At 41.5% G+C, this 26,132-nt stretch overlaps 1 protein-coding gene across 19 annotated transcripts in view; it reads left to right on the top strand.

Annotated features, from left to right (window-relative positions):
- The window catches only part of RALGAPA2 (Ral GTPase activating protein catalytic subunit alpha 2), a 326,217-nt gene that overhangs the window by 255,021 nt on the left and 45,064 nt on the right, over nucleotides 1–26,132 (top strand). For 2 of the 19 annotated variants that reach the window (XM_063803185.1, XM_009436908.5), the window contains one exon: nucleotides 19,154–19,711. The exons of the other annotated variants lie outside the window; for them this stretch is intronic. The gene's annotated coding sequence lies outside the window, so the exon portion shown is untranslated. Of the gene's footprint in view, nucleotides 1–19,153; nucleotides 19,712–26,132 lie in introns of those variants that run through there. 19 annotated transcript variants of the gene reach the window in all.

Genomic DNA, 26,132 nt, shown 5'->3' with positions numbered 1-26,132 from the left:
ACCATAACACTGGACCCTTGTGGTCAAGTCTTGGTTCTCAGTGAGAAGAGTTCTTGCACAGAAGAGTTTGGGGATATTCTCTTTCCTTCATGGCAGCAATTTTACTACAAGTGCCAGATAAATTTTAAAGTGTGTCTTGTTTATTGTCATGCCCAGCTTAGCAGGTAACATGTCATAGCTGACCTCAGACCTTGGGTTTTGATGTTAGTTTAAATTAAATAATAACTTAGTTTTTTGGCTTTGAATACTTTACCTCTGTCAGTTTCCTTACTCTAAAATGAGGAAAATAATCCCTCCAAGACAGATTATTGTAAGGATGTATGGAATGAAGTATATATAAATATGAGACTGAAGAATGAATGAACAGTTGAGCTGATGGATGCAGCAGTGTAGAGGAGGGCCTGGCCCCTCGCTCGTTCTCCCAGCCCCCACTAGAAGAACATCTCAGGGCCCAGACCCTGCCACATGTGCCGTGGTAAATCAGGGTGGCCATGCTTCTGTGTTCTTCCTGCAACCAACATCGGTATAGCCGTGGCAAGCACTGTAGAGGGCAGGCAGAGGTGAGTGGCCTCAGGGGGCTTCACAGCCAGGATGGGTTATAACTGTGACACAGGGTAGGATGCAGCCTATGCTCTGGGAGAGGCATGTGGTCAGTGCCCAGTGAGTATTTGTTGAGTCACTGCAACACAAGATACAAGAGAGAGAATCAGTGGGTCATGGGAGCTCGAAGGGAAAAGATTATTTCTAGCTGCTGCTTCAAATAATTCACGTTTTTGTGTACCTCTCATTAGTTATCTCTTCACGTGTGTGTCATCTACAACTTGATAGGTGGGAAATGTCATAACTTTGTTAATTTGTTTGTTTTACAAAAAGATACTCATACGCTGATTATAATTTATTATATTGGTGTCCATGGCCCATTCCAAGGTGCTAAGGCATTTTTTCAGGGCGCAAGGGTCTTGGTGAACAGCATGCTCTTGAGGCTGTATGGTCGCCACTCCCCATTCCATTCCAGAGGAGGGCACAGAGGCCGGACTGTCGCAGTCCTCACTTTAGTGGGTGAGGACACCTGCCTCCAACCCACTACCTACCTCAGAAGCCTGCAGGCTTTTTCTTATTACATACCCCACCCAAAGACCTAAAAAAAAAAAAAAAAAGCAAAAAAACCTCTTAAGCATGCCATTCAGTAGTGCATATACTGATTTATTTTAAAGTATGTACAAGTTCTGCTTTACTAGTACATTATGACATTATAAAGTATAGTCGATACTGAGAATTTTTAAAGGATGCAATAAAGAGGAAATAGTAATCTGAAGTATTTTATATTCAATAGTGTAAAATTGTTTTGCTTTTATTAGGATATCAGTAGTGCTTTAGTGAGTGCGGTGGAATTAAAATGTGCTGCTTTATTTTTATAATCTTAGTTTAATAGTTCTGTGATTCAGTGATTCCAAGGGGTCCATCTAAGCTCAGTGTATTTTGATAACTTGGCTTCATAGCCGGAAACAAAACTTTGCAAAGAGGACATAGACCAGCTGGAGCAGATTGTTGTCTTGACCTCCTAAATCACAGGTTTGTGCTCAGTTTACATTCTTAGCCACCAGTTCTATGAAGGTTCCTGTTGACATTTGGAAGGAAATTTCCATCTTCCTTGATGTGAGATCAGTTGTTGTATTGGTATATATATTTTTTATTTATATATATATATATATATAGGTCTATATATATATAGGTCTATATATATAGATCTATATATATATAGGTCTATATATAGGTGTGTATATATATATAGGTGTGTGTATGTATATATATATAAGTGTGTGTATATATATAGAGGTGTGTGTGTGTGTGTGTGTATATATATATAGGTCTATATATATATATATATTGAATGAGGGCTCTACTGCCAGCCCCTTGCTCCCTCTCCTTCTCTGTCTTAGTACAGCTTAGTACAGCTCATATTTTTTTTATTGTATTGGTATATATATTATATATAATATATATGTATTTTATATATATTATATATGTATAAAATACATATATATAATATATAATATATGTATAAAATACATATATAATATATAATATATGTATAAAATACATATATATAATATATATAAAATACACATATATTATAATATATAAAATACATATATATTATATATAAAAAATATATATTATATATAATATATAAAAAATACATATATATTATATATAATATATAAAAAATACATATATATTATATATAATATATAAAAAATACATATATAATATATAATATATAATATATAATATATAAAATACATATATATTATATAATATATAAAATACATATATATTATATATAATATATAAAATGCATATATATTATATATAATATATAAAATGCATATATATTATATATAATATATAAAATGCATATATATTATATATAATATATAAAATGCATATATATTATATGTATAAAAATGTATTTTTTTGGACAGATTCAAAATGTACTCAGCTCTTATTTGGAAGTTTAGAAACAAATAAAATTCTGTTTATGAGTGTTTTGATAGTAGAGATATGAGTGCTTTCTGAAAACAGAAACCATCTTCGACAATAAATTCCCATGCTGAAGGCAACATTTTCCAACATCTCAATTGAAGGCTTTCTCTTTACAGCATGTTTCTTTCAAATAGCAGTTACTCTCTCACTCAGTGTCAGCGCTCTCCTTTTCTTTTGTGGGAGCAGTATCTTTCTTCCTAAAGGAATGGCTAAGGGCGCATTGCTGACTGTGGCCTCCTTCCCAGTCTCCTCGGAGCATCAGCCAGGGCCAGCGACTAAAGTGTGAGTCAGCCACGTCACTGCCAGCTCACCCTCACCAGGGGCCCTGCCTCCCTCAGCATCCAGGCCTACAGGGGAGGCCTGTGCCCTCCGTGCCCCCTGCCTCTACTGCTCCCCAGATGCCCACGTGGCACGTTCCCTCGGCCCCTCTTCACTGTCTCCCTATGCGAGAGCCCCCCACACATGTGCACCCACACCTCCCAGCACTGCCTGGGCTGCCCATGCTGTGTGTTCCCACAGCCTTTATCACCCTCTCAGTTACTATGTAATTCACTGATTTTACTCACACCGTGCCCCCTGCGTGAGGGCAGAGATTTCTGTCTGCTTTGTTCACTGGTGCCTCCAAGGGTGAGAGTGGAAATATTTAACAGTGGGTACATAAGGACACCAGTTTGGCACTGACCAGGACGCCAGCCATGCGGGTGTTTTCCAGGTGAATACCAACCCTGGATGTAGCCTCAGCACCTGCTGCAGAGTAAATATTTTTTCAGTGAGTACACACCGAATGAACGAATTCAGCTCCTTGTCATCACAGAAAAGGTCACCAAATTTAGGACATTTGTCTTTCCATAAAAAAGAAAAATGAGTAACTCATCTTTATATTCAAATTTCAGCTTTTATAAGATCTTTCCTGTGAGATAAATGGCAAACTCGTGTGTGCGACAAAAGATTTCCATGTTCATGCTCTGCCTCAGAACAGTGAATTGTAAAGATAATACGATTTATAGGATAATAAAGTTCAACACTTCAGTTTGGAGGCTCATGTAAACCATGGTACCTCACCCTGTGCTGAAAGTGAATGAGGGCTCTACTGCCAGCCCCTCGCTCGCTCTCCTTTTTCTTAGTACAGCTCATACATTGAACCTGACCTAGGACAGTCTGATAGATGACCTAGCAAGAAGGGTGCAAGTGTCAGGCACGTGTTAAATTTCAGTAAAGCTTAATTGAGTTCATCATTGGAGATAAAAAGATAAATATTAATAGAAGTCCTAACATTGTCTTCTCACATGAGAGTCTGCAAACTTGCAAAATTAAGCATCATGATTTTTGCAAGAGCTGGACGTGGTGTTGCAAGTTCCAGCTCCTCAGGAGGTGGGAGGATCACTTGAGTCCAGGAGTTTAGGCTGTAGTGCAATATGATTGTGCCGGTGAATAGCCTGCAGACACTGTCACTTAAAAAAAAAAAGGAACTTTATAAAGATTTTTGCAGAAATGTTTAAAGGCAAAATGGTGGAGGAAGGCTCTTCTATGGTTCTGTGGGTTGACTGGGCTCAGCTGGATGGTTCTTACCCAGGGTCTCTTACGTCTGGCACCTGCATTGGCATAGCTGGAACAGCTTGGGGCTGGCCAGGCATACCTGGCTCAGCAGCCCCTCCACTTGGCTAGTTTGGGTCTTCTTGCAGCAGTCAGGCTTCTGACATGGCTGCTACAGGCTCCAGAGATCCAGGTGGAGGTGCCAGCTTCTTCACAATAGCACTTTGGAAGTCTCAGAACTATTTGGCCACAGCAGGTCACAAGGCCAGCCTAGATTCAAGGGAGGAGAGTGAGCCTGTTGTGAGATAAGCAGCAGCCTGCCTGTCCAAGGAGGGCCACAGGCCAACGGACATTTCTCTCTGTCTTCCATAGCTGGTGTAGCACTGACCACACTGGGTGAGGGGCTCACTATGAGGCATCTGCCCCTCCACTGGTCAGCAAGCTCCTTAAAGGTAAAGCTATGTGTTATTCATCTTTCAGTCTCCGGCATCTAACATCATAAGAAGTCAGTAGATGTTAGTTGGATTAAAATCAGAAATGCAAACATTTTAAGGAATTTCTAATTAGGGGAAAGTAGACTCTAGTGCCATTTATGTAATTACACCACAGGATGTCTTTACAATGTGCATGGGAGGAAATGACTTAATATGGATACTAAAAAGATAACTGATTTAAATAATGACTTCTAAATCCAGAGAGTTAAGTCATGAAAGCAATAGAGTTCACTCTGCTCCTGTGTCCACAGAAGCAAGTGTTGAAAGCGTGCATTTTGTTCCTGTTACACTTGATTTCCTTGAGCTCCTTATTTTCACTTTAACTTGGTCTCATGAATCCTAATTTTATATTGCTTTCAAAAATCATGAGTTTTGATGTACCTCATAATTGTATTTGACTTTTTAGATGAGTTTACGTCTTTGTGCCTTGGAAGTTGTCTCCCCCAAAATCTTTTGAAAACCATATAAATTGTATCATTGAGATTTCTTTAAGGAGAATGTCCATTTGGACCAATTTTTTGAATGTTTTGCTTTAAGTAGGGGAAGGCGTCAGCTTTTAGTGGGGAAAAGGATTGTGTCTTTTTATAGTAAGAGCCGGCCTGATGGCTCTGGTGAACCTCTCAGCCGCTGGAGGAACATTCTTAAAGATGTATCCACATTCTCTGACCACTTCTTAACATGACCCTTGGCAGTCCTCTGTGGCAGTGGTTTGTCCGTTCTGCCTTGGAAGACCATAGGAATGCCCGTCCTAGGCTTTTGTTGCCTGTGTTTTTTAAACAGCCAGAGATTTCACATGGCATCTTTGGATCTCGTGACCAGCTGACAGGAGAGGAGGTGGTGGTGACATTCCAGCCTTTGGCCCGATCCCCCAGCTCTTTAGTGTTTCCGTGCACGTTATAGTAACTCATGGGTGATGTGAAGGAGTGCCGCTCTGCATCTGGAACCACGGCCTTCTGCCAGAGCAGATCGATACTTGAGCTGTCTGTCTCTAGCGCTCACCTTCCTTTCGCACAGCGAGACCCTTCTGCAGGCAGCGATCGATAGCTCTAATCCGTGGCAGCCTGCAGCAAGTCATGCGAGGCAGAGCACTTAGGTGGCATTACACGGGACTGTGGAGGCAGCAGCTCCGGGGCTTAGATTCGTAACACCCTTCCTAGGGACACATTCTGTTTGTAATGTGTACTTTTTATAATCTCTGCCATGGATCACCATTCCTCTGAAACTTGATTCAGGGAAATGGACATGTGTTTGTGTTTGTGTATGCATGTGTGAATTACAGACAGATATTCATTCCCTTCTCAGACTTTGTACCAGCCCTCCCTGGTGCTGCTCCAGACCATCACTGCGTCACTACAGACCTGGGCTTTGTGCTGTAATTATTTCTAGTCTGGGTATTTTTAAAACTTTAAAACTTTAAAAATATATATATATTTGAAATCCCAGTAACTGAAGAGCATTCTTACTCTAGCATGTACTTTCCCACAAAACATCATTAGAAGACAGTGAACATTGGATGTCACTACCATCTTTGAATGGCTGTGACCAAGTGAGAGGCTGGAGAGTGAAGATCTGTCTTTCCCTGGACAACTGAGGCCAAAGGAGCTTCCCCTAGGGATTAGCTTTGGAACTACCCCTGTGGCATCCTTGGAAGGCAGAGTGGGGAGTCAGGAAAAGCCCCTTCAGTTCTTTACCTGGCCTTCCAATCCTCATTCCATTCCCATATCTAGTTATCTTGATTTTATCTGTGGATTTCAGGATACAACGTAAAGTTAAGAGCTGATCTGAAGAAAGCAAATATGTGGGAGACAAGTTTGAACCAGGGTTTCTGGCCACTGTTGTGTGCTGGTCCTATAAGGAGCAGGCAGCAGTGGCCAATAGAGCCACGAGTGTCATGCCTGCTGTGTGCGAGAGCCTCAGCAGCTGCCTGCCAGTCAGAGAGGACTGGTTTCCAAATTCAGACATGCTCTAATTCATTAGTGAATGACACACTGTATTTTACACAAAGATCTTTCCTGGGATGTAATCTTTGTTTCGAGCTCTGTGGCCTTTTAAACTCTATGCTGATCATCTCACCTTTAAGGCCACTTTCACTAATCTGCACCTCACAGGCCACTGCATCCTTTCCATTTTTCACAGAGTACAGATAACACCTTCGGTGAACCCCTTAAGTTGAGCTTAGCCCACAGGAAAACTTCTGAGAAACAAGTTTTTCTCCAAGAACCAGGTAGTTCTCTCTCATATTTACACACATCCTGCCCTACGATATAGAGGTGCAAGGTGCATTTCTTGCTGGAGATGATCATTCAGTAAAATGTCTTTTACTTAGGGCTTAAAAAACTCTTGACAAAAAATAATCAACTGATTCTGATAATCTGATAATCTCATTCATATTCCTAGACACCAATTCTGAAAAGTCCAAAAGCATTTTTTTCGTTAGTATACTCATTCATTCAACAAAATACCCATCGGCCATTTCCTGTATGCCAGGCACTGTGCTGTTGCTGTGGGTGCACAAATGGAAGGCCCGGTGCCCACCCTGGAGGGGCTCTTTGTTGAATACAGAGCACATTAGGGAAGAGAGCAGTGCACAGTTTCCTCATGGCTGTGATGCAGAGTGCAGCCCAGAGCCTCAAGGCGTCCCACAGAGGGCCTGTGACCTGGCAATTGGAGGGTGAATAGGCGTCACAGGGACTTGATGGAAGAAAGGAGCATTCAGAAAAAGTAAACGACTTTCAGCGGAAAAGAGCCTTTGGTAAACCTGGAACCATCAAGAAACTTGGTGATCTTGGAGCTTCAGATGCTGCTAGGAGCCCAAACCCACCCCCCGCAGTAATCAGATTGGGGTCCACAGCACCCAGATGTGCACACATCACTCCCTCCCCTTCTTATCGCTGTCTTATCTTACTGTGTCTGCCAGACACCTTCCGCCATCTCATGCCATAGACCCCTCACTCATAAGGAGATGTGCTACTGTCTTGTCTTGTGTGAGAAGAACAAGACAGCTTGGAGCTGTCCTCTTGGGTCACCTGGAGAGACATCTGTTTACTTAGCTGCACCATTCTTTGCTCTGTCCCAGGCACTAAGAACCTCACATATTTTATTCAGTTATTAAGCAATCCTATCAGGAAGGCACAATTATGATCCTATTTTAATGTATTATGCAAACGCAATGCAATGTCTTAACATAATCTATTATGTCACAAACTTTTTTATGTTTAAAAAATATAGTTGAGGGAACAGAAGCCCAGAAAAGTTAAATAACTTGCCTGAGGCCACACAGTTTTGTGAATGGTAACCAGGACCTGAACCAGCAGCAGCTGCTCCACCTGTGCCATCAACTCACGGCTCCCCACCACCCCAGTGCCTGGTCAACACCTCTCCATCAGGACCCAAGGATGCCTGTGGAATTTTACATGCATTTCAGTGCAACATTTTAAATCATGTTGGATCTGTTGGTCGGATTTATAACGTGTGATTTACAGCTGATTTTGATAAGCCACAAATACCAGTATCATGCTTTAATGAGACTGAAGGCATGAACGAGCAGATTCTACTCTTGAGGCTGTTGTGGGAACATGCCGGCCGACATTGCACTTACCCCTCTGAAGGCCGGCATTGTCGCCAGGCTCATTAGCATCCACGCTCCTCGCTGGGCCGTTGCCGCTTGCTAGCTTACCAGCTGTTCCTGCTGCTCCGTACAATGTCGGATGTGTTCAGCTCACTGGGTTCCTGTCCTCGCCGCCGGGAGGAGACAGCCCTTCCGCTGGGGATACCCACGTGGCTGCCTGTCAGCGGTGGCACCGAATAAAGTAATAGGCCTTCGCATGGCATATGGTGTCTGGATTCGTACAAGATGCAAAACTCTTCTGCAGCTAATGCACGATGACTCATAGCATTGCTAATTTTTCAAACAAAAGCTGACTTCCACACCCACACTTTTAACCCCTCCAGCTAAAACGTCTTGAGTTGCAAAGCTCTACAATGGTGACTTTTGGGTCACTATATAAAATTTGTTATACTTACTGAAAGTGTATGAAACGACTTGCTTTACTTTGGATTGAAGTTATTTTAAATTTCTATTTTAAGTTTATTTCCTCTCTATATGGGGAATTTTTAAGCTTTAACTTTCAATTTCTTTTTTACATTGGAAGAGTCTAAACAGTTTGGTAGATTTATTTTAAAAGCTGTTATTAGAAAATTGGTCAGAAGACACTGTATTAGTTGAACACGTGTAATTGTTTAGTAGAAGTTAACTTTCTCTTTTAAAAGCTTCATAGAAACTACTGCCTAATGCTCTTATCCATTCAAGTGTGGAGCATTTCAAGCTCACATTATAGTATTTTAAAGCTATAAGAGAATGTTGATTCTTTTGTGGAATATGATTTTGCATAGTCTCTTCTAGTATACTAAATAAAGCCCACTTAACCAAATTCTGGCAACAGAAATTTAGATTATAAATTTATATTAAAATGTCCATTTTTCAAACTAGAAAATAAATACATGGGATCTTCTAAAAGAATGTCCCTCCTAAACTTTGGATCAGTTGTGCTAATAGATAGCTACATTCAATCTGAGACCTTAAGTACTAAAATAAGGCAGTTATTTGCATTTACACAATCAGGCCTCCCTTTGAAGTAGTGATCAAAATATTGGTTCTTTTATAAATAACCTTTTACTGAACATTTTATTTAAACATTTCAGAGTCAGGAATTGCAACCATGAAATGATTAGGCAGTTTCTAATTATGGATCAGTAAGTGTTTTGTAGCCAGTCTGGCACATGAGCACTTTTGCAATCAGAATTTGGCAAATGAATGAATTTATAAAGGAACTTCAACCTAAGAGGGTAATATAGATTTTTTTAAAAATAGATTACTTTTTGGAAGCCCAAAAGATGTCTTTTGGGGAGCAGGCTAGAGACTCAGAATTGATGTTTCATTTTGGTTTCATGTTTAAGTCTGAAGTTTTTGCTTTCTGATCTACAGATAGGAATTCAAATGCACATCTAACTTATAAAGGGCATTCTATTCTCTGAAAATGAAACAAAAATATATAAAATTTCTAAATGGGCCTCACTTTCTATATTCCAGTTTTGATGCCATTTTTCAAGCATGCTCTCTAATTTTGCTCTTTGCCATTGGAAATAAGCTGGTGTGTATTTGGTGTGCCTAAAAATTTATTAGGCACTTAAAATTCTCCACGTTTGGCATATGTGAGGATTTCTAGTTTTGCTTTCACTGCCTTGAGTTTGAGAGCTATGTTTGTTGTTGCTCCTACTAGTACTTTTATTTTATCCTATTACCACTCATTTTTATGAAATGAGGGCAAAATTCATTGGAGTATTCAAATAATTACCTAAGGACAGAAGTGGAGACACTGCTGAGCCTGAACTCTTGGTCAGTAGTTAGTGTCTGCATGTAACTGATAAAATGCTTTCTCATCAGCCAATGGACCAGAGAGTAAACTCAGCTCCAAAAGGCAGTTTGGAACATCAGTGCACGATGTGCAAAAGCGCAGGCTGATCACAGGCACCCAGAAGGACTGTTGGACCATTATTCTCACTCTTGGCGACAACCCTGCAGAATGGGACTGTGTTAACCCACAGATGGGGAGAGTGAAGCTCGAGGAAGCTGGGTCTTGGCCTGGGGCCCACAGCCAGGGCAGGGCTGGGATGAGAGCCCAGACCAACCTGACTCTATGGCCGCCTGCTGTTTCTCATTTGTGCACACTTTTGACCTAAGAATAGGAGACCATCAAAATGATATAGCTTTGAGAAAGTGAAGCAATTCCAATTAGTTTTAGCTTGTTCTCTCATTATTGTTACCAAGTGAATCCTAGCCTTTTAAACCTTGATTGTATGGAATAAATATGAAAACAAAATTATCGTTAAGTTAGGATGGAAAGTATTCCCGTTTTGATACCATGTGTACATCTCTTATACCTAAATACATGTAGCTTCCAAATTAAAAAGCAGTGAAAATATTACGTTTAAATATTCTTACTGGCATATCCCACTTAGAGTCCATCCCAAAATAAGCATCTAATTGATGTTACTTAGTGTGCTTTTGCCTTGAGAAATAGTTGAGGACGCAGTTCCATCACAGTGATTTTTCTGTCTTTTTGCTAGCAAGATATTTATTTGTATATGTGGAATCCATTTATATTCTACCTCTCTCTAAAATAGATTTGAAAGAGCTTACATAAAGGCCATGTATAATGAGAAAGAGAAAATCAAAGCCCAGGAAGCGAGGATGAAAATAAGAGCATCATCTGAAGGCATACAGAGAATCCACAGTCATGGCTCTGGCAGCAGAGCAGGGCATCCCCATTGACTACTGCTGACCTCTAATGCTTGCTGTAAGGTGTAGCTACCACATGTCTTCGGGCCATTCTTGTTCTAAAGTTGTCAATTACTGTTAATGAAATTATATTTTGTATAAGTTGGAAGACATAATAGGTCATTCTAACGAAATAAGTTCCAGACAACAGCATATATTTATAGGAAATTTTTAATATCAAAATGATTTCTATTCTACCCCATGAGTTCAAAAGATATCTTTGGAGCAGACATGCAAGTTCCTGTGCATCACAAGCTAATTAGGTCCGGGGGAAAAAAAAAGTTAAGGGCTCAACAATAGCTGAAAAAGTGAAGAATTAATTAGTGACAGGGGAAAGTATGATTGAAAAATAATCTTAATGCCCACATTAGCTGGCTAGCTGCTTTTGCTAAGCCTTTTAGTTTAAAAAGCCCAAGTACCTGACATTTTGCATCTGTTTTTCTGTGAAGATAAAAGGAAACTTGAGTGTCTTATTCTCAATAATGGATTTTATGTGACAAAAAGGTTTCTGCTCCCTTCATTTCCATGGCCAGGCATTTTTATATTATTGCCCCACCGACTGTCATTTCATGTTTAACTCTTTGTAGACTCACACAGCTTTCCTCAACCCTGGGGATGGTCTGGGATTGAATGATGTCAAAGGCTCTCTGTGTACTAGGTGCTTCCATGCATGTTGGTCTTCTTGTTACCATGTTGCAGGACTTGTTGCCCTATAATCCAGCTCTTCTCTCAGGTTTGTTTACTTGTGATCACTATGTAATCATTCATTTTATGGAGCTTCATTAAGGACTGCAAACCTCTGTCCCAATTTAGCGTCATTCAAGCGTAGGTAGCATCCATCTGCTCCACCCGCACTGTTTAATTAATGAACTTCATAATGTGTTTTTGCCTGTGAAAAGCTCTCTGTCTCCTCAGGTTGTTAAATGAGATGTGCATTCCAGGTTTTCTGTGTTAAGATTCTAGAAAGCCCGCCATGGGAGGTGCTAATTATGGACTCACCGAACTCCTGTTAAGTCGTAACTTGAAGGCAGATTTACCTTTTTTTTTTTTTTCAATATACATTCATAAACCCAAAGTCAGGTCGCTTTTTGAGTAAGTAAATCACTGGTCAGTTTTCATAGTCATTCTCTTCACTGAGAGTAAAGATTAACATTTTTTTAAAGCTATATTTTCTTTCAGTACCCTAAAAATATATTTGTTACTTTGAGGTTTTTCCTTCTGAAATTAAAGTTGTAGAAATGCTTGAATGTCAAAAATGCTATTTCTGTTTTCCAATATCTTTTCGTAGAATTGCCTGGGAAACTTTGTAGGATAGATTGTATTAAAAATAATGGAGTAACAACTGTGTTTCTTGGAAAATAGTAACCCTCAAGTAATATATTTTTTAAATTTCATTATCTGTTTAATTATTAGTGTGTTGTAAAATTCTGTCTGGATTTAGAGGTGTTTTGTTGGCACCTCTTCAAAGACCTGATAAATTTGATATTATATGGCAGATAGCATAAAACTAGCCACGTTCATTTACTTAACACATCTATTAACTAAGACCAGGAGCTTAATCCTGATTTTTAACAACCGGACAACCTATGGATTATCTGCCTTTTCTTAAAGACTATTTAACATTGAGATTAAACTACACTCTACTCGGTCAAGTACTCTCAAGTCCTAGAAAAAATTCTTTCTGTCTTGAAATATGATAGAGTTCTACATTCGTGTTGTATTCAGCTCTTTTCATCACAATATTAACTCTTATTCCTATAATGGTGAAAAATACATCTGAATATTCATTTTTCAAAAACAATTTTTACTTACCCCCATCCAAACTGGGGAGGGACTATATTTATGTTCTCATCTAGCCATTATAAAGTTAATACATTGGAAAAAATGAACGTTAAAGTTGTTTCACATTAAGTACCCCATGTTCCATGAGGATGAAAGCAAAAGGGATTAAGAGTTGGAAGAATAATTGGAGCACAAGGAAGGCAGAATGATGCCCCCTTGTTTCTCTCCCTTCTCTAACATTTGTAGAATTGCATGCATCAGGGACCTGGCACATTGCTGGCTACACTGAGGATGCGGGGCAGAGATCCTCAGATACTGTCGATGTGGCTCAGTCCAGTAGGCAAGAGACTGTCCTACCTCATCCCCTCTACAGGTGCCCAGAAAAAGAGCTTCATGATGACAAAAAAATGAGAGACATTGCGAGATGAGTTCCACTCCTTATTTTATGTTGGGTTGAAGTGCATGAAGTTGTTGATATATGACTGTTTGACCTAGTTTAAAAAAAAAAAAAAGGCAATTTGATATAATTCAACCTAATTTTTTGCATTACAAAGCATAGAGAATATGTGAATAGCAACTTTGTTTACTAACCAGAGGAATCTGTGCACAGGTGCTGTGATGAGGGTTTAGCTGCCTTGACGGGACATCTGCCAGGGCTCAGGATTGCGTTTGTGAAGCTTCTCTGGAGCCCCTTGCTGTTGAGCTCTCTGCATCTTGAACCATTTTGGCCTCTCTTCGGGACCATCTTTTTCCTTTAGTGTTGTGTTTGTGTAGCTGGTTTCTCTGGGCATTGTGCCCAGTGAATGTTATTTTTGTTTATTGTATGCAGTGTCTCCAATCCTGTTTTCATGATAAAGTCTTTAAAAATCAATTAACAAATGAAATACATCTTTGCCTGGGAAACTTTCGAATTGCTTGCCATGTTAGCAAATTCTCAATACTGCCACCAAGTCAGACAGCTGACCTCCTTCTGGTGCTGGACAATGGATAGCCCCCTTCCTTTATCAACCCATTGAAAAAGAGACTCAAACCACTTTTATCTTAATGAAATGAAAAGCACAAATGGAAAAAAGTTATCTTTGCTTTATATGCAATTGTATTAAAATGTTGAAATCTACAAGCAAGATAATTAAAATGCTATCCCTGCCAATCAGCTGAGAAATCAGTTTAACTGGGGGTTGACTTCATGACAAATGGGCTATCAAACTAAAACTTAGCAGAACTATGGCAGCCTGAGAGTTCCAGAGTGGAATTTGGCCTTAGAACATTTCCTAAGTGCGAGTTTGGGCACAGCCAGCCAAAGAGGCTCGGTGACTTGTCACTCCAGAGAATGCATGCAGTGTCCTCACCCTGTCACAGCCTCAGACACATTTTGAATCTGCAGGAACTAGTTCAACCCAGGAAGTCACTCACTTTGTCATTTATGTAGAACCACCAGGCCCAGTGGAATATTTGCCCTCTGCATTATATCTGTAGCCACGCAGGTCAGCTTTGTATAACCCAGGGCAGTGCTGAGCAGTGCAGTGTCATTCATCTCTTTATGCGTAGTAATGCATTTGCTTTCCACAACAGTCCTGCAAAGCGAAGGTACTGTCATTTCTTTTGCTTCTGGTGGCTGCTGCTCTCCTCTTAATCATCATTCTCCTCTCCTCCTTGTTGATTTCAAAACCTATTTAGATTGGTGCAAAAGTAATTGCGGTTTTTGCCTTTAAAAGTAATGGCAGCAGAATAGTTTGAAAATTTACCTCTTTCACTGTAAGATGATGTGGTGGTTTTCAAAACAAAAGATTGATAATCTGCCAGCATATGTGTTTAACTAATTTATAATATATTCTGAATGTTTTTTCATTTCTCTAAATGTTTTTCACTTGTTTTTATGTGAAACCCTCAAAATGGGGAAGTTGAGAGGGGGTATCTCAAATTTTTGTGTTTTATGTGAGTTTTAACAGTTCACACTTACTAACTAGAAACATATACATTCATTCAGCAATCCAAAGAGGTCACAGTTTGGGTTTCTATGAAGAACATATGCTCAAGTAAGAATATAAGATTTTACTAACCACAGCTCCTGTTAAAGAGGATTTTGAAAGAAAAAGAAAAAAAAAAAAGTGCCCCAGCAAGAGAGATGATACTTTAGCTCTAAGAAGAAAATGGACTATGTTTGTAAATTCAGTCATTAAAAAAAAAATGTTTTTTTCCAAAGCAAATGTGCATTGTTTAGTGCTAGCAGAATGCATTAGCTTTGGCTCTGAGTCCAGCTTTTCAGAAAATGCTTTTGAGTTCAAATCTTAGAGCTTCTTTCAAAGCAGTTGCTGGATTTTGCCAGTTTTTCTTTTTAAGATTATACTTCTTTACATACTAGTTCTAAAAATATTAAAGACATTGGACAATTAAATTTATTTATAATGAAAATTACATGGAAGTGTAATTCCTAAGAACCTGTTTGACCATTAATCAGAAGTGCTTTGGCATTGAGAGGAAAGTACTGTTTGGAGGCTATGCTATAGATCCCTTTACCCATCCCTGGCAGACAGCCATGGAGAAAATAGCCTAGTTGGGTGGGTGGGTTGATTGGCCTTTTTTTGTTATGGTTTATTTCAAAAACAAGAATTTGAAGAAGCACCCATTTCTGAGTGATGTGGACTAGTCAGGGCCACAGTTGGAGCCAAAGGCCAGATTAGATTCCGCGGGGGAATCTCCCCAGCTTCCAGTTCCAAGAACAGAGTAAATGTCATTCAGTGGCCCCCATACTCAGAACCAGCATCTGACCAATATATTTACTCCATCATCTGCCTTTCTGCCATGCAAAATTCAGCACTTTGGGTGTAATAGGCTTCCATCTTCATGAATCTCCTTGCAAAACTCAGGCACTTATGGAATAGTCAGACATTACATTCGAGCATCTCAAGTTACAGTAGCTTCCCCTTATCTACAGGGGATACATTCCAAGATGCCCAGTGGATGCCTGAAACCTCAGATAGTACCAAAACCTTTATATTCTACGTTTTTCCTACACATACATACCTATTATGAAGTTTCATTCTAAATTAGACAAAGAGATTAATAACAACTAATAATAAAATGTAACAATTATGACAATATGCCAGCGTCACTACTTTTGCACTTTGGGGACATTATTGAGTAAAATAAGAGTTACTCGAACACAGGCACATGCAACACAGAACACAAGTGATCCTGTGGCTGTTGATCTGATAAGTGACTAATAGGCAGCGCATGCGGCGTGGACCCGCTGGACAAAAGGACAGACAGTGTGCAGTTTAAAACATGAATTACTTCTGGAATCTTCCATTTAATATTTTCAGACCTTGCTTGACTGCAGGTAACAAACTTATGGAAAAGGAAGTCACGGAGAAGGGGGTACTGGCTACTGTATTAAAATTAATGTGAAAAATACCAAGTGTTGGTGAGACTATAGAACAACTAGAACTCTGAAATGCTGCTGGTGGGAATGTAAATTGGCTCAATCAACCACTTGGGGAAACTGACAGTATTTGCTAGGCTAATCTGCAATGTATCAGGAGAGGAGTTATCCTTCCGGTAAGGGGGAGAGTGTCTGGAAAGCAGCAGGAAGGTGCTGGTGATTTTTTATTGGGGTGCTGATAACATGAGTGTGTTTAATTTGTGAAAATTCATTGAGCTTTATACTTCTGTGTACTGTGTGTGTGTGTCTGTGCATGTGTGTATTTGTCAATAAAAAGTTTTAAAATTTCTTGAAATAAGTAAGATCTCCTCAAATTGGGAAACCAGGTGATGTGCTAGGGTGTAGGAGAGTCCCAGGAGACACACAGCGTGCCTTTGCAGATCATCAGCAGTACTTGATAGTTAATCATATACAACATTTTTGTATTAAAATAAATGCAAGCTGTGAATTTGCATTCCTTTTTAACATGTATCTGACACATTTCTTGCTTACAGGCCCCTGGAGGTCCTTCTGTCCCATTCTGTGGCCCTGTACAGAGGGGAGGATTCCAGAGGAAGTGTGTGTGTGTTGTGTTGCCATAAACCATGGTTCCCAACCCTGGCTGCACATATAATCACATGGGGGTTCCGATATTGACTGATACCCAGCACCCATCCCACAGATTCTGGGTAACTTGGTTTGGAATGGGGGCCAGGCATCAGTGCCGATTAACCACTAGGTGATTCTCATGCGCAGCCAGGAATGGGAGCTGCTGCCCTAAGGCATTAAGCAGCCCCTTAGCAGGGATTCACAGATGCCCAAGGACTAGGAAGAAAGGATTGCTGCTGCTGTGAGAGATGGACTCGAGATTGCCCCATGGTTTCTTCCAGATCTGAGAGGGGAGAATAGTGGCTAACAGCTATCCAGGGCTTAGCTTTTGTTGTGCACTGTACTAAGCACTTCATGTGGGCACCACTGTGTTCATCATTTAGCCATGAGGAAACAGGCCCAGAGGAGTCACATGACTTCCTCAAGCACTTTATAATGGTTATGGTGGGCCTGGAGCACAGGCATTCTGACCACAAAGCTGGACTCCACCTTATGAGGATGTCATGTGGTAAGCCTTGCACAGCAGCCTGACAGGCAGAAAGAAGTTAGGGATGCTGGAAGACTGAGGTGGCTGCAACTATAAAAGACAAATAGCACCAGCTTCACATTTAGGGGCACCTGGTATGGGACAGCCAAGGCTCAAGAGGGATCCAGAGATACAAGGGGAAAAAGGTGAAGATCAAGAGGCACCTGGAGACATCGTTTCATAGTTCTCCCATGCCCCCAGAAAATAATGCAATGTCAGAAGAGTCACTATCTGGACTATCTCAGTTTGAAGCCATTCATTCACTGGAGGACTGCTTCCCGCATTCTCACCCAAAAAGATGCTTTTTATGCATCCTTCCTCATCCGGGAAATGAATGCAGTCCCCTTCAAATTACATCCCCACGCCATGGTAGTTTTACAGATCCTTCTGGTATTACAATCTTACCTTTTTAGACCTTTGTTAATTGATCAAAGGGTTAAAAGTATAAAAACTATGCAGCTTTAAGGAAAACGTGGATATTAATGCCTTTCTTTAATCTATAATAATGACTGGTTTTAGTCAGAATGCTTTAAATGCAGCTATTGTAAAATCTCTGCCCTTGTATCAGTGGTTAAGTATCATGGTCCATTGATAGAGCTTTAAAAAGTTCAAAGGCTATGCTAGCGTATCTTTTGTCTCTTCATCTTTTAACTGTAAAGAAAAAGATGTCCTTGTATCAAGCCTTAGCATTTATGTGAAAAATGAAATTGGGTTCAGTTCGTGCATAGATTTCTAGAGAGATTAAAGTGGGCATCACACAGTTTTTCTCTGTAAAAGGCTTCCTTTGATGTGCCTTCTGTCTGTTCATACAGAAGTGTCAGCCATTGTTTTTCAGCAGTAGAAGAGTGTCTGCTTGTCATCAGCACATTCTAATACCTTTGTGCTGGAGCCTTGTTCAAGGTGGATCTTAGAATTCAGAGATAATGTTACTGGAACCGTACATTGTAATACCAGTCTGCTTTAGGAAGATAAATGCCAAGGCAAAGCCAAAGTGTTTATCAAAAATCATCAGGGAGCAAAACTAAAACATTTATATTTGGATGTCTGATTACAATCCATGCTTTAGATATTTCATTAGCAATATAACACAGTTATTCTTTGGTGCTTGCTTTGAGTTTTAATTGGTTTGTGCTATTCCACTGCAAAGGAAACGAATGAGATGGTTACATTAAGGGACTCAGAGTAGCTGAGTGTATGGCCATAACTTGAATTAGGCTAAGATGACAGACAGCGGAGTGAAGATGCCTCATGGCATCTGAAAGTGTAGAACATTCCCACCAAGTATCTCTTGGCCAATCTATAAGTCATAATTTAGTGAGCTCTTATAATGTGTACGATGTGATAAATATTTTATGTGTACTTTACCATCACAAGAAAGTAGGGTTGTTGTCCCATTTTGCAAGAAAGAAGCGAAAGCACAGAGAGAAGCTGAATGACTTGCCCAAGATCTCTCAGCCATCAAGTGAGAAGCGAATTCACACCCCGGCTTGGTGCTCACTCCCTTAGCCACTGCTGTCTGTCTTCCACCTGCATTGTCACTAATTGCTAAAAATATTTTCACAGACTACTTTGAATATGCAAACCAACAAATATTTATGCCTTTTTCTCTAAATTTATTCAGATACTCTTTTTCATTTCTGAAAAACAGTAAATTTTTTTTCTTAAATGAAAATGAAATCCAATAGAATTTCTTTCTTGGCTTGTCTTATGTTATTTGTGATAAATAATGTATACTTCAGGTTAATTTCACTTTCTGTTGACGCTGCCTCTAAATTAAAAAAAGAAAAATCCTGTTTTAAAATGATCTCCAAAACAGCTCAGACTACATCCCTAGGACAGCAGTATTTAAGTGACTCTAGGATACCTCTGTAACTTTGTTTTTCTTACATTTCTTCCACTTAAAGCTTTCCCAGCACATGTCAACTCTACAGCTCTGTATCTGAGGCTGATGGCCAGTGCTCCAACCATGGGCAACCTAGAGCATTAGCCAGGAGGAGAGAGGGAGTGCTCCTCCAGCAACCCCCGCTGGTCTTGAGGGAGAGAAGCAGAGGATGACTGACGACTGAAGGGAGGGAGCTTGCTTCTGCTGCTGTCCTGCCTTGACCTGCCTCTGCTGTCATTGTGGTCACTGCTGCAGAGGCCCAGGGAGGGCAAGGTGACATTCTAGCTGTTCGTTTGTTTCAACAAGGCTAGCCACAGGTCCACCCACACTCACCTCATCCCGATCACCTTCCACCTAAACATTGGCAGCAGTTACCTAACTTACAGATTAACGGCTGTCCCACTTCCCACTTGTTTCCTTCTCTTTCATTTTCTGTTATGAAAAAGGTCCTCATGTGAAACAGCTCCCAAAAAGCATCTTATGTAAATTCATGCCAAAATATGTGAGAGTCCTCTTGCAAACGAAAATTGGAATGTGAATTCTGAATTAAAATGAGATTTCCCTTTCTGACCACTCCATTAAATTCGGCTTTTGTTTGTTTTTTATTTGCAAGTGTTGGTGCGTGTTAAGATGAAGGCAGAGCTACACTGCTCCATTCCGAAGAAGCATTTGGCCACTAACTGATAAAAGAGCCAGGATCCATGTATAAATTATTCAGAAATTTGGTAAATAAACATGCAAACTTCTAGCTGGGGCTATTGCTATTGCATTATACAGCCCAATAAAGAGAGTTTAATTTAATGGATTTTCAGCAACATTGTTCAATGATCAACAAAAGGCATACTGTCTTTTATGAATAACTGATTTTCCCGGGGCATTCTGAAGAAAGTGGGTCCTCGTTAACCCTAGAATGGCTAGCTAATGTAATTGAAGCACGACCACCTGGCAGCGAGGTTGCCCGTCAGCTGCCAAGGAAGGCCCGGGCCGGGGAGTACCAGGTGCTCTGCTCTCGATGTCTGATTGTTACAGTGGAATAAACAGCGTGATTGCACAGTATGGCTGGGGGCGAGAATCCAAGACTGCTGCCAACCAGAGCGCGGGCTTTCTTCCCTAGTCTTTGACAAGGGGGGCCGAAAGTGCTTCTATTCAGAGCAGGTAAAGCTGACAAAGCTCCGATGCTGTCTGCGCAATTAGGATGAAAAAAAATAAGACTGGCCCAAGAACGAACCAGCAGTGAGCCTCAAGTACCTGTTTCTGTATTGTACAAAGCCTAGGCCTATTTAATACAGGCTGGGAAGTTTAAGCATAAAAATTTAAAATAAATTCAAGAAAAAGAACTTAAATACTCAGTGACCACTGTTTCTTAGAGCAGGTCAGCATTATTATGCTTCCTGTTTTGAAGCATAATTCCAAGTCGTCACCGTACAAAAAACTTTATTTTGGCCTGAATTCCATAGTAACCCAAATACCCTGTTTCTTTGATTATACTTCATGTATTCTGGGCCAGGTCATTTTGCTTTCTCTATCTTCCTTTATAAAGCCCTACAAGCATCTATATTTAACTCACTGAAATAGTCCTCACTCTGTGGTGGTGTTTATTCTCAGTAATTTTTTTTAAGTGCTGCTGCCCGTGTGGAGATATAAAAGAAAATTAGCATTATTTGACTTGTAAAAACTTAATTAAGAAATAGACATTATGACCTAAGGGGTTTTGAATGTGAAATGGTTCATTAAGTTTTTGTTAATAGGAAAGTAAAGAGCACTTTCCCCAAACAGCAAGAACAAAATCGCTTTCTCTTAACACATTGATTTATTTCATTTGCTAAGCACAGGAACCATGAACTGCTTCATCCCAGTAGCACATTAAATATGTGCAGAAGTAAAATTACAGCTGAACAGCACCTTGTACTTTGTACTCACGGTGTGTACATTTCAGTAGGCTAGGAGGAAAAAACGAACTGTAGAAAGATAATTTTATGGAATTAAATTACCTGTTTTGTATTGCTCTGAAGCTGTGCATGTAGCTGTGGATTCAGAGGGACTTGAACTGTTGCCTGCGGCTTTTCACTGGATAATCCCATCACCCTCCCCAGCCCACTCCCCCAGGATCGGTATCTATCATGGGAAAATAGAAATGAGAAAAATGTTTCCTGTTGGGTATTTAGTCTCTCTAGTGATACCTAACTGTAAAAAGTGACCAGGGGCTGGGTGTGGTCGCTCACGCCTATAATCCCATCACTTGGGGAGGCTGAGGCCAGTGGATCGCTTAAGCTCTGGAGTTCGAGACCAGCCTGGGCAACATGATGAAACCCCATCTCTACAAGAAATACAGAAGTTAGCTGGGCATGGTGGTGTGCGCCTGTAGTCCCAGCTACTTGGGAGGCTGAGTGGGAGGATCGCTTGAGCCTAGGAGGTCACGGCTGCAGTGAGTTGAGATCACACCACTGCACCCCAGCCTGGGTAAAAAAGTGAGACCCTGTCTCAAAAAAAAAAAACTAAAACCAGGACTGCTTAGAAGGATGAATATTAGGTCTGTGGCATCTCTGTGTATTATCAGATGGCAGTCAGGGCACTTAGTAATAAATTGGGAGAGTGACTTGAGCCAAGCCAGGTCACGTCTCCTAGTCTCAGTTTCCATGGCTGGGAAAAGAGATGGTAAATAAATCCTACACGAAAAGTAATTAGTACAGGGCCTGCTACAGACAGTGGCCTAATGAATGTGCTTTTCTTCCCCTTTTGCACATTGGGCCTTTCCCAATGAAAGGTGACCCCGAGTTTGCTCAGGAGAAACAAGAAGTCAGAAGAACAACACAATTTTACGCCTCTTTTTCTAAAGGATTTATTTCTCAGCCTCCATTTTACATAAATAAGTACTCTGTAAGGATGAAGTAAATATATATGAATTTAGTTGTTTGGGGGGAAATACATATATATAAATAATTAGTCCGTCTTTTAGTCCGATAGCTTGAAACTCCATTTTGTTTTCAGTCAAATGTGAGAGTCTTCCTGGCAACCCCAGCTTGACCCTGTCTTTGGATCTGGAGCTAGAAACCCAGATTGGACAGTTGGCGTGCGTGCAGTCCCAAGTGCACTGCCTGGCAGCCCCGGGCCCATGCTGCCTGTGGTCCCTGGTGGCTGAGTCACCCTGATCACTGCCTCTGAGGGCTGTACCGTGAACATACCCTGGAACTTAGCAGGGACACTAAAAGGGATAAAGGGAGTCAGTCCCAAAGGCAATCTCTCAACCTTCTTTGTGCCATGGATGTCTTGCACTTCTCAGAATGTTTGTAAATGCAGAACATAAAGCATATAGGATTCCAGAGTACATCAGTTATAGTGAAATGCTTTCTAAAGCAAATGCATATATAGTAATATAGGAATGCCTTTATTCATGCATTAAATACCAAGCTCTAGTAGTAGGTCCAATAATCATTATAATTTTGAAGCAGTAATGAACAGAATCAATATTTTGAGACACTGGTAACAATATAATGCGTCATGAAAATATCTGATTTCTACTGGTGACAGTCACAGGTAGTATCACTGTGGTTTGTTCCTATTTATAATGGAAAGAAATGTTTCATTTCAGCTAGAGGATAGGATAGTGAGAATGAAGATGTGCTTTTTTACCATCCAAGTTCAGGGACCCCTGGAATTTTGATCATCACCCAGAAGATCCCCATGGGGTCCATTGACCCATATTAAGAGCCACTCTTTGCGGGATTCATAAGAACCACGGAGTCAGGATCCACTGGAACCACTGCAGTGTTGTTCCTTCAGCCAGCTAGCCTGCGAGAGTGGTTTCTGAGACTCTGTAGGTATGGGGCCTGTTCTCTGGGTGCTAGATATACCACAGTTCCTGCCCGCATGGAACTTCCATTCCAGTGGAAGAGGCTGACAGCAAGCAAGCTAGATCATGAAAATGCAGGGAAGTTAGAGCATGGTGAGTACTGAGGAGAAAACTGAAGCCAAGAAAAGGAGAATGAAGGGTCTGGATCACAGTGTCTCCTGAGAAAAGCTGGCATTTGAGCAAAGACCTGAAGGAGGTGAGGGAGGCAGCCAGACAGGGGTCTTGGAAGAGCATCCCAGGCAGAGGGCACAGCACACACACATCGTGTGTGTGAAGTGTGGGAAGGGCTCCACACCACAGAGGTGACAGCAGGGGCAGGCACCCAGTGGGGCAGGGCCTTGCCAGCCACAGTAAGGACTGCCGCTTTTCCTGTGAGGTGGGAGCCATCTGAAGGCTGAACGGAGGAGGGCACCATCCCTGAAAGCCTCCTGCTGCTGGGTACAGAGGCCAGAAGAGGTAGGAGGCCACAGCCATAATCCAGGAACGAAATGACAATGGCGTGGCCTGAATGGTGGCATGTGGTGGTGACAAGTGGTCAGGTTCTGGATTGATGGGGATTTGTGGCCAGATGAGACGTGGCATGTCAGAGGATGCAGAGTCACGTGTGCCTCAGTGACCAGGCGGTCTTCAGGACGTTCAGAGTAGTTTGTGGTTGCCAGTCTCCTTAATTTCCCCATTTACAGAAGGTGAACTTCTGTTTGAATTAATAATGCCAACATTTATTGAGCTAACATTTATGAAATTATACATATTATGTATTCCCATGTGAACAGATGGTTTGTGTTCAGATGCCATTGTGCAGAGGAGGCCACAGGACCCAGGGAGGATGGGGACCTTGCCAAGGTCCCACCGGCAGCATTCAGAGCTCGGAGCCTCCTGTCAGTCAGTTAGCCCCGGAGTTTGGTCTCCCCGGTGCGGCTGCCATGATGGCCGATGCACAGGCTCGGATGAGGTGGCGCCCTGGCCGCCTGCCCGTGGCAGGGATTAGATCAGGCATGGCACATGAGTGTGTCTGGCAGGACGTAGTGGGCAGTCAAAATGGCAGTTTCCTGCCTCCCTCCCTTCCAGGGGCCTGGGGCTTGATGCATTGCCTCTCCCAGAACCCTACTCACCCGACTAGGCCAGGGTTTTATTCTTTTTTCTATTTAGATTACTCTTCGGCCTCCAACCTTATGGCAGCAGAGACAACAGTGTCAACACATTGAAGCCTTTGTGAGCCATCCAGTGTTTATCTCCCCAGGGGAAGTGAGATGGCTTCCCTGGGCTGGTGTTCTATGCCTTTGTGTCCTGGCCAGGGCCCAGGGCCGGCTGATGGCAGGGACACTTTGCCGTCTTACTCATGTATTGCCATGACGCTTAAACACACTTTATCAACCACTACCAGTTTTTTCTTCATATTGGGGATGGCATTGGAAGAAGGAATAGATAAGTAACGTGTTTGAGCAAAGGAAGATCTACCCTATTAAATTGTTTTATCTGTTAGGGATGGTATTTAAATAGACTGAAATCTTTTTAGAAAACTCTTGCAAAGCACATGTGTAGAGAACTTGATCTGATTTACTTGGAACATGGAAGTACTAAGGATTTCAGTAGCTCTGGTTTCTTCGTGGGGTTTTATTTGAAGGGTCCTGGAAGCACTGTATGCTGGAGGCCGCTGTATTTCCTGAGGAGCAAAGTGGCCTGAGAGAGAGGGAGCAATGTCCACAGGCAGGTCTGTAATTTAGGCAGACAGTCGGGGAAATGTCTGGGGCCCAGCGGGCTTTTCCAAGTAATCTGTGACTCTCTGGTATTAGGGTTAGACCATATGAAATGCTGCTTTTGCAGGTTAAAAATCAGCAATTTTGTATGATTCAACTTGATACATAACTCACCCCATTTTAAGACTTGAGCAGCTACAGTATTTATGGGATTGTTCATTTAAACAGAACTTAGAACAATAAATTTCTAAGAATTTTTACTAATTCTGCTCACAGACTAATCTTGATTCTTGTCCATGTGAGCTCAATCCAGAGCAGTCCCTGAAAGGCCATAGATCTAGTGCAGTTCCTGCCTGTGGCAACGTCCGCAGGCACATCCCAGTGTCGGGGTCCCTCGTTCCCTTCGTGAAGAGAACAGAGCCACCTCTTTTCACCACACTGGGACTCCGGGGCAGCATCAGCCTGCCTCCTTCTTTGCTAAAAATCACACTGTGCCACATCTTTCTCCTGCCCCCAAATGGAGAGACGCACATGCTCCTCCCACTTTGCTATGGCACAGCATCGTCAGCTCTGCAGCAGCAGCCAACTTTCTAGTAAGGGTGTGACCCCTGTTCCCTACTCTTCTCCTTCAGATATAATATGATTCCGTACACTTTATTCAAGAGTTCATTCTTTACTGTCCTTTCTTTTTTGCTCTGTATTAGCTGCATTTATGTAAATTTTTCTCCCCCAAATGGTAGTGCCCTTAACTGTAGATGCTGTTATGCATCCTTTTCCTCAGCTGCTCCCAGCATCTAGCAGAGTACGCGCTGTCTGCCCAGGGTGGTGAACACCCTCCATCTCTGAAGTGTTGCTTCTGCCTCTGCGTCATGGACTTTAGTTCCATATTGTTGCAGCATTCGCCTGTCCCTCCCATGCCTCCCATGACCATTTTCTTCATCCAGGGCTGAGTTTAGAGCCAGGGGATCTGGCATCAACACCCAGGTGGCTGTGCAGGGCCTCCTTGAGGAAAAGGGTCTGCAGTATCCACCACTTTTAGATACCTTGCACCTCAAGCATTGGCAAACATGGCATTCAAGAATCGTAGGTGAAGAACAGAGTCCACATTGGAGCCATCTCTCTGTGATGTCCCGTCAGCTTCTGGGCATGGGGTAGGACACAGGAGAATAACTTGTAGATTTGTTTTTCATCAGTTCACTTTGAATGCCTTTCTCTAAAAGAAAACTTTTTTGAGACATGGTCTCACTGTGTTGCCCAGGCTAGAGTGCAGTGGTGCAATCACAGTTCACTGCAGCCTTGACCTCCCAGGCTCAAGCGATCCTCCAGCCTCATCCTCCCAAGTAACCAAGACTACAGACATGCACCATCACACCCATCTAGTTTTTAATGTGTTAGTAGAGACGGGGTCTCATCACGTTGTCCAGACTGGCCTCAGACTCCTGGGTTCAAAATAT

This window comes from Pan troglodytes, chromosome 21 (genome assembly GCF_028858775.2).
Source record: "Pan troglodytes isolate AG18354 chromosome 21, NHGRI_mPanTro3-v2.0_pri, whole genome shotgun sequence".
NCBI lineage: Eukaryota > Metazoa > Chordata > Mammalia > Primates > Hominidae > Pan > Pan troglodytes.
Note: the sequence above shows the minus strand (reverse complement) of the source record. Positions and strands in the feature narration are given on the sequence as shown.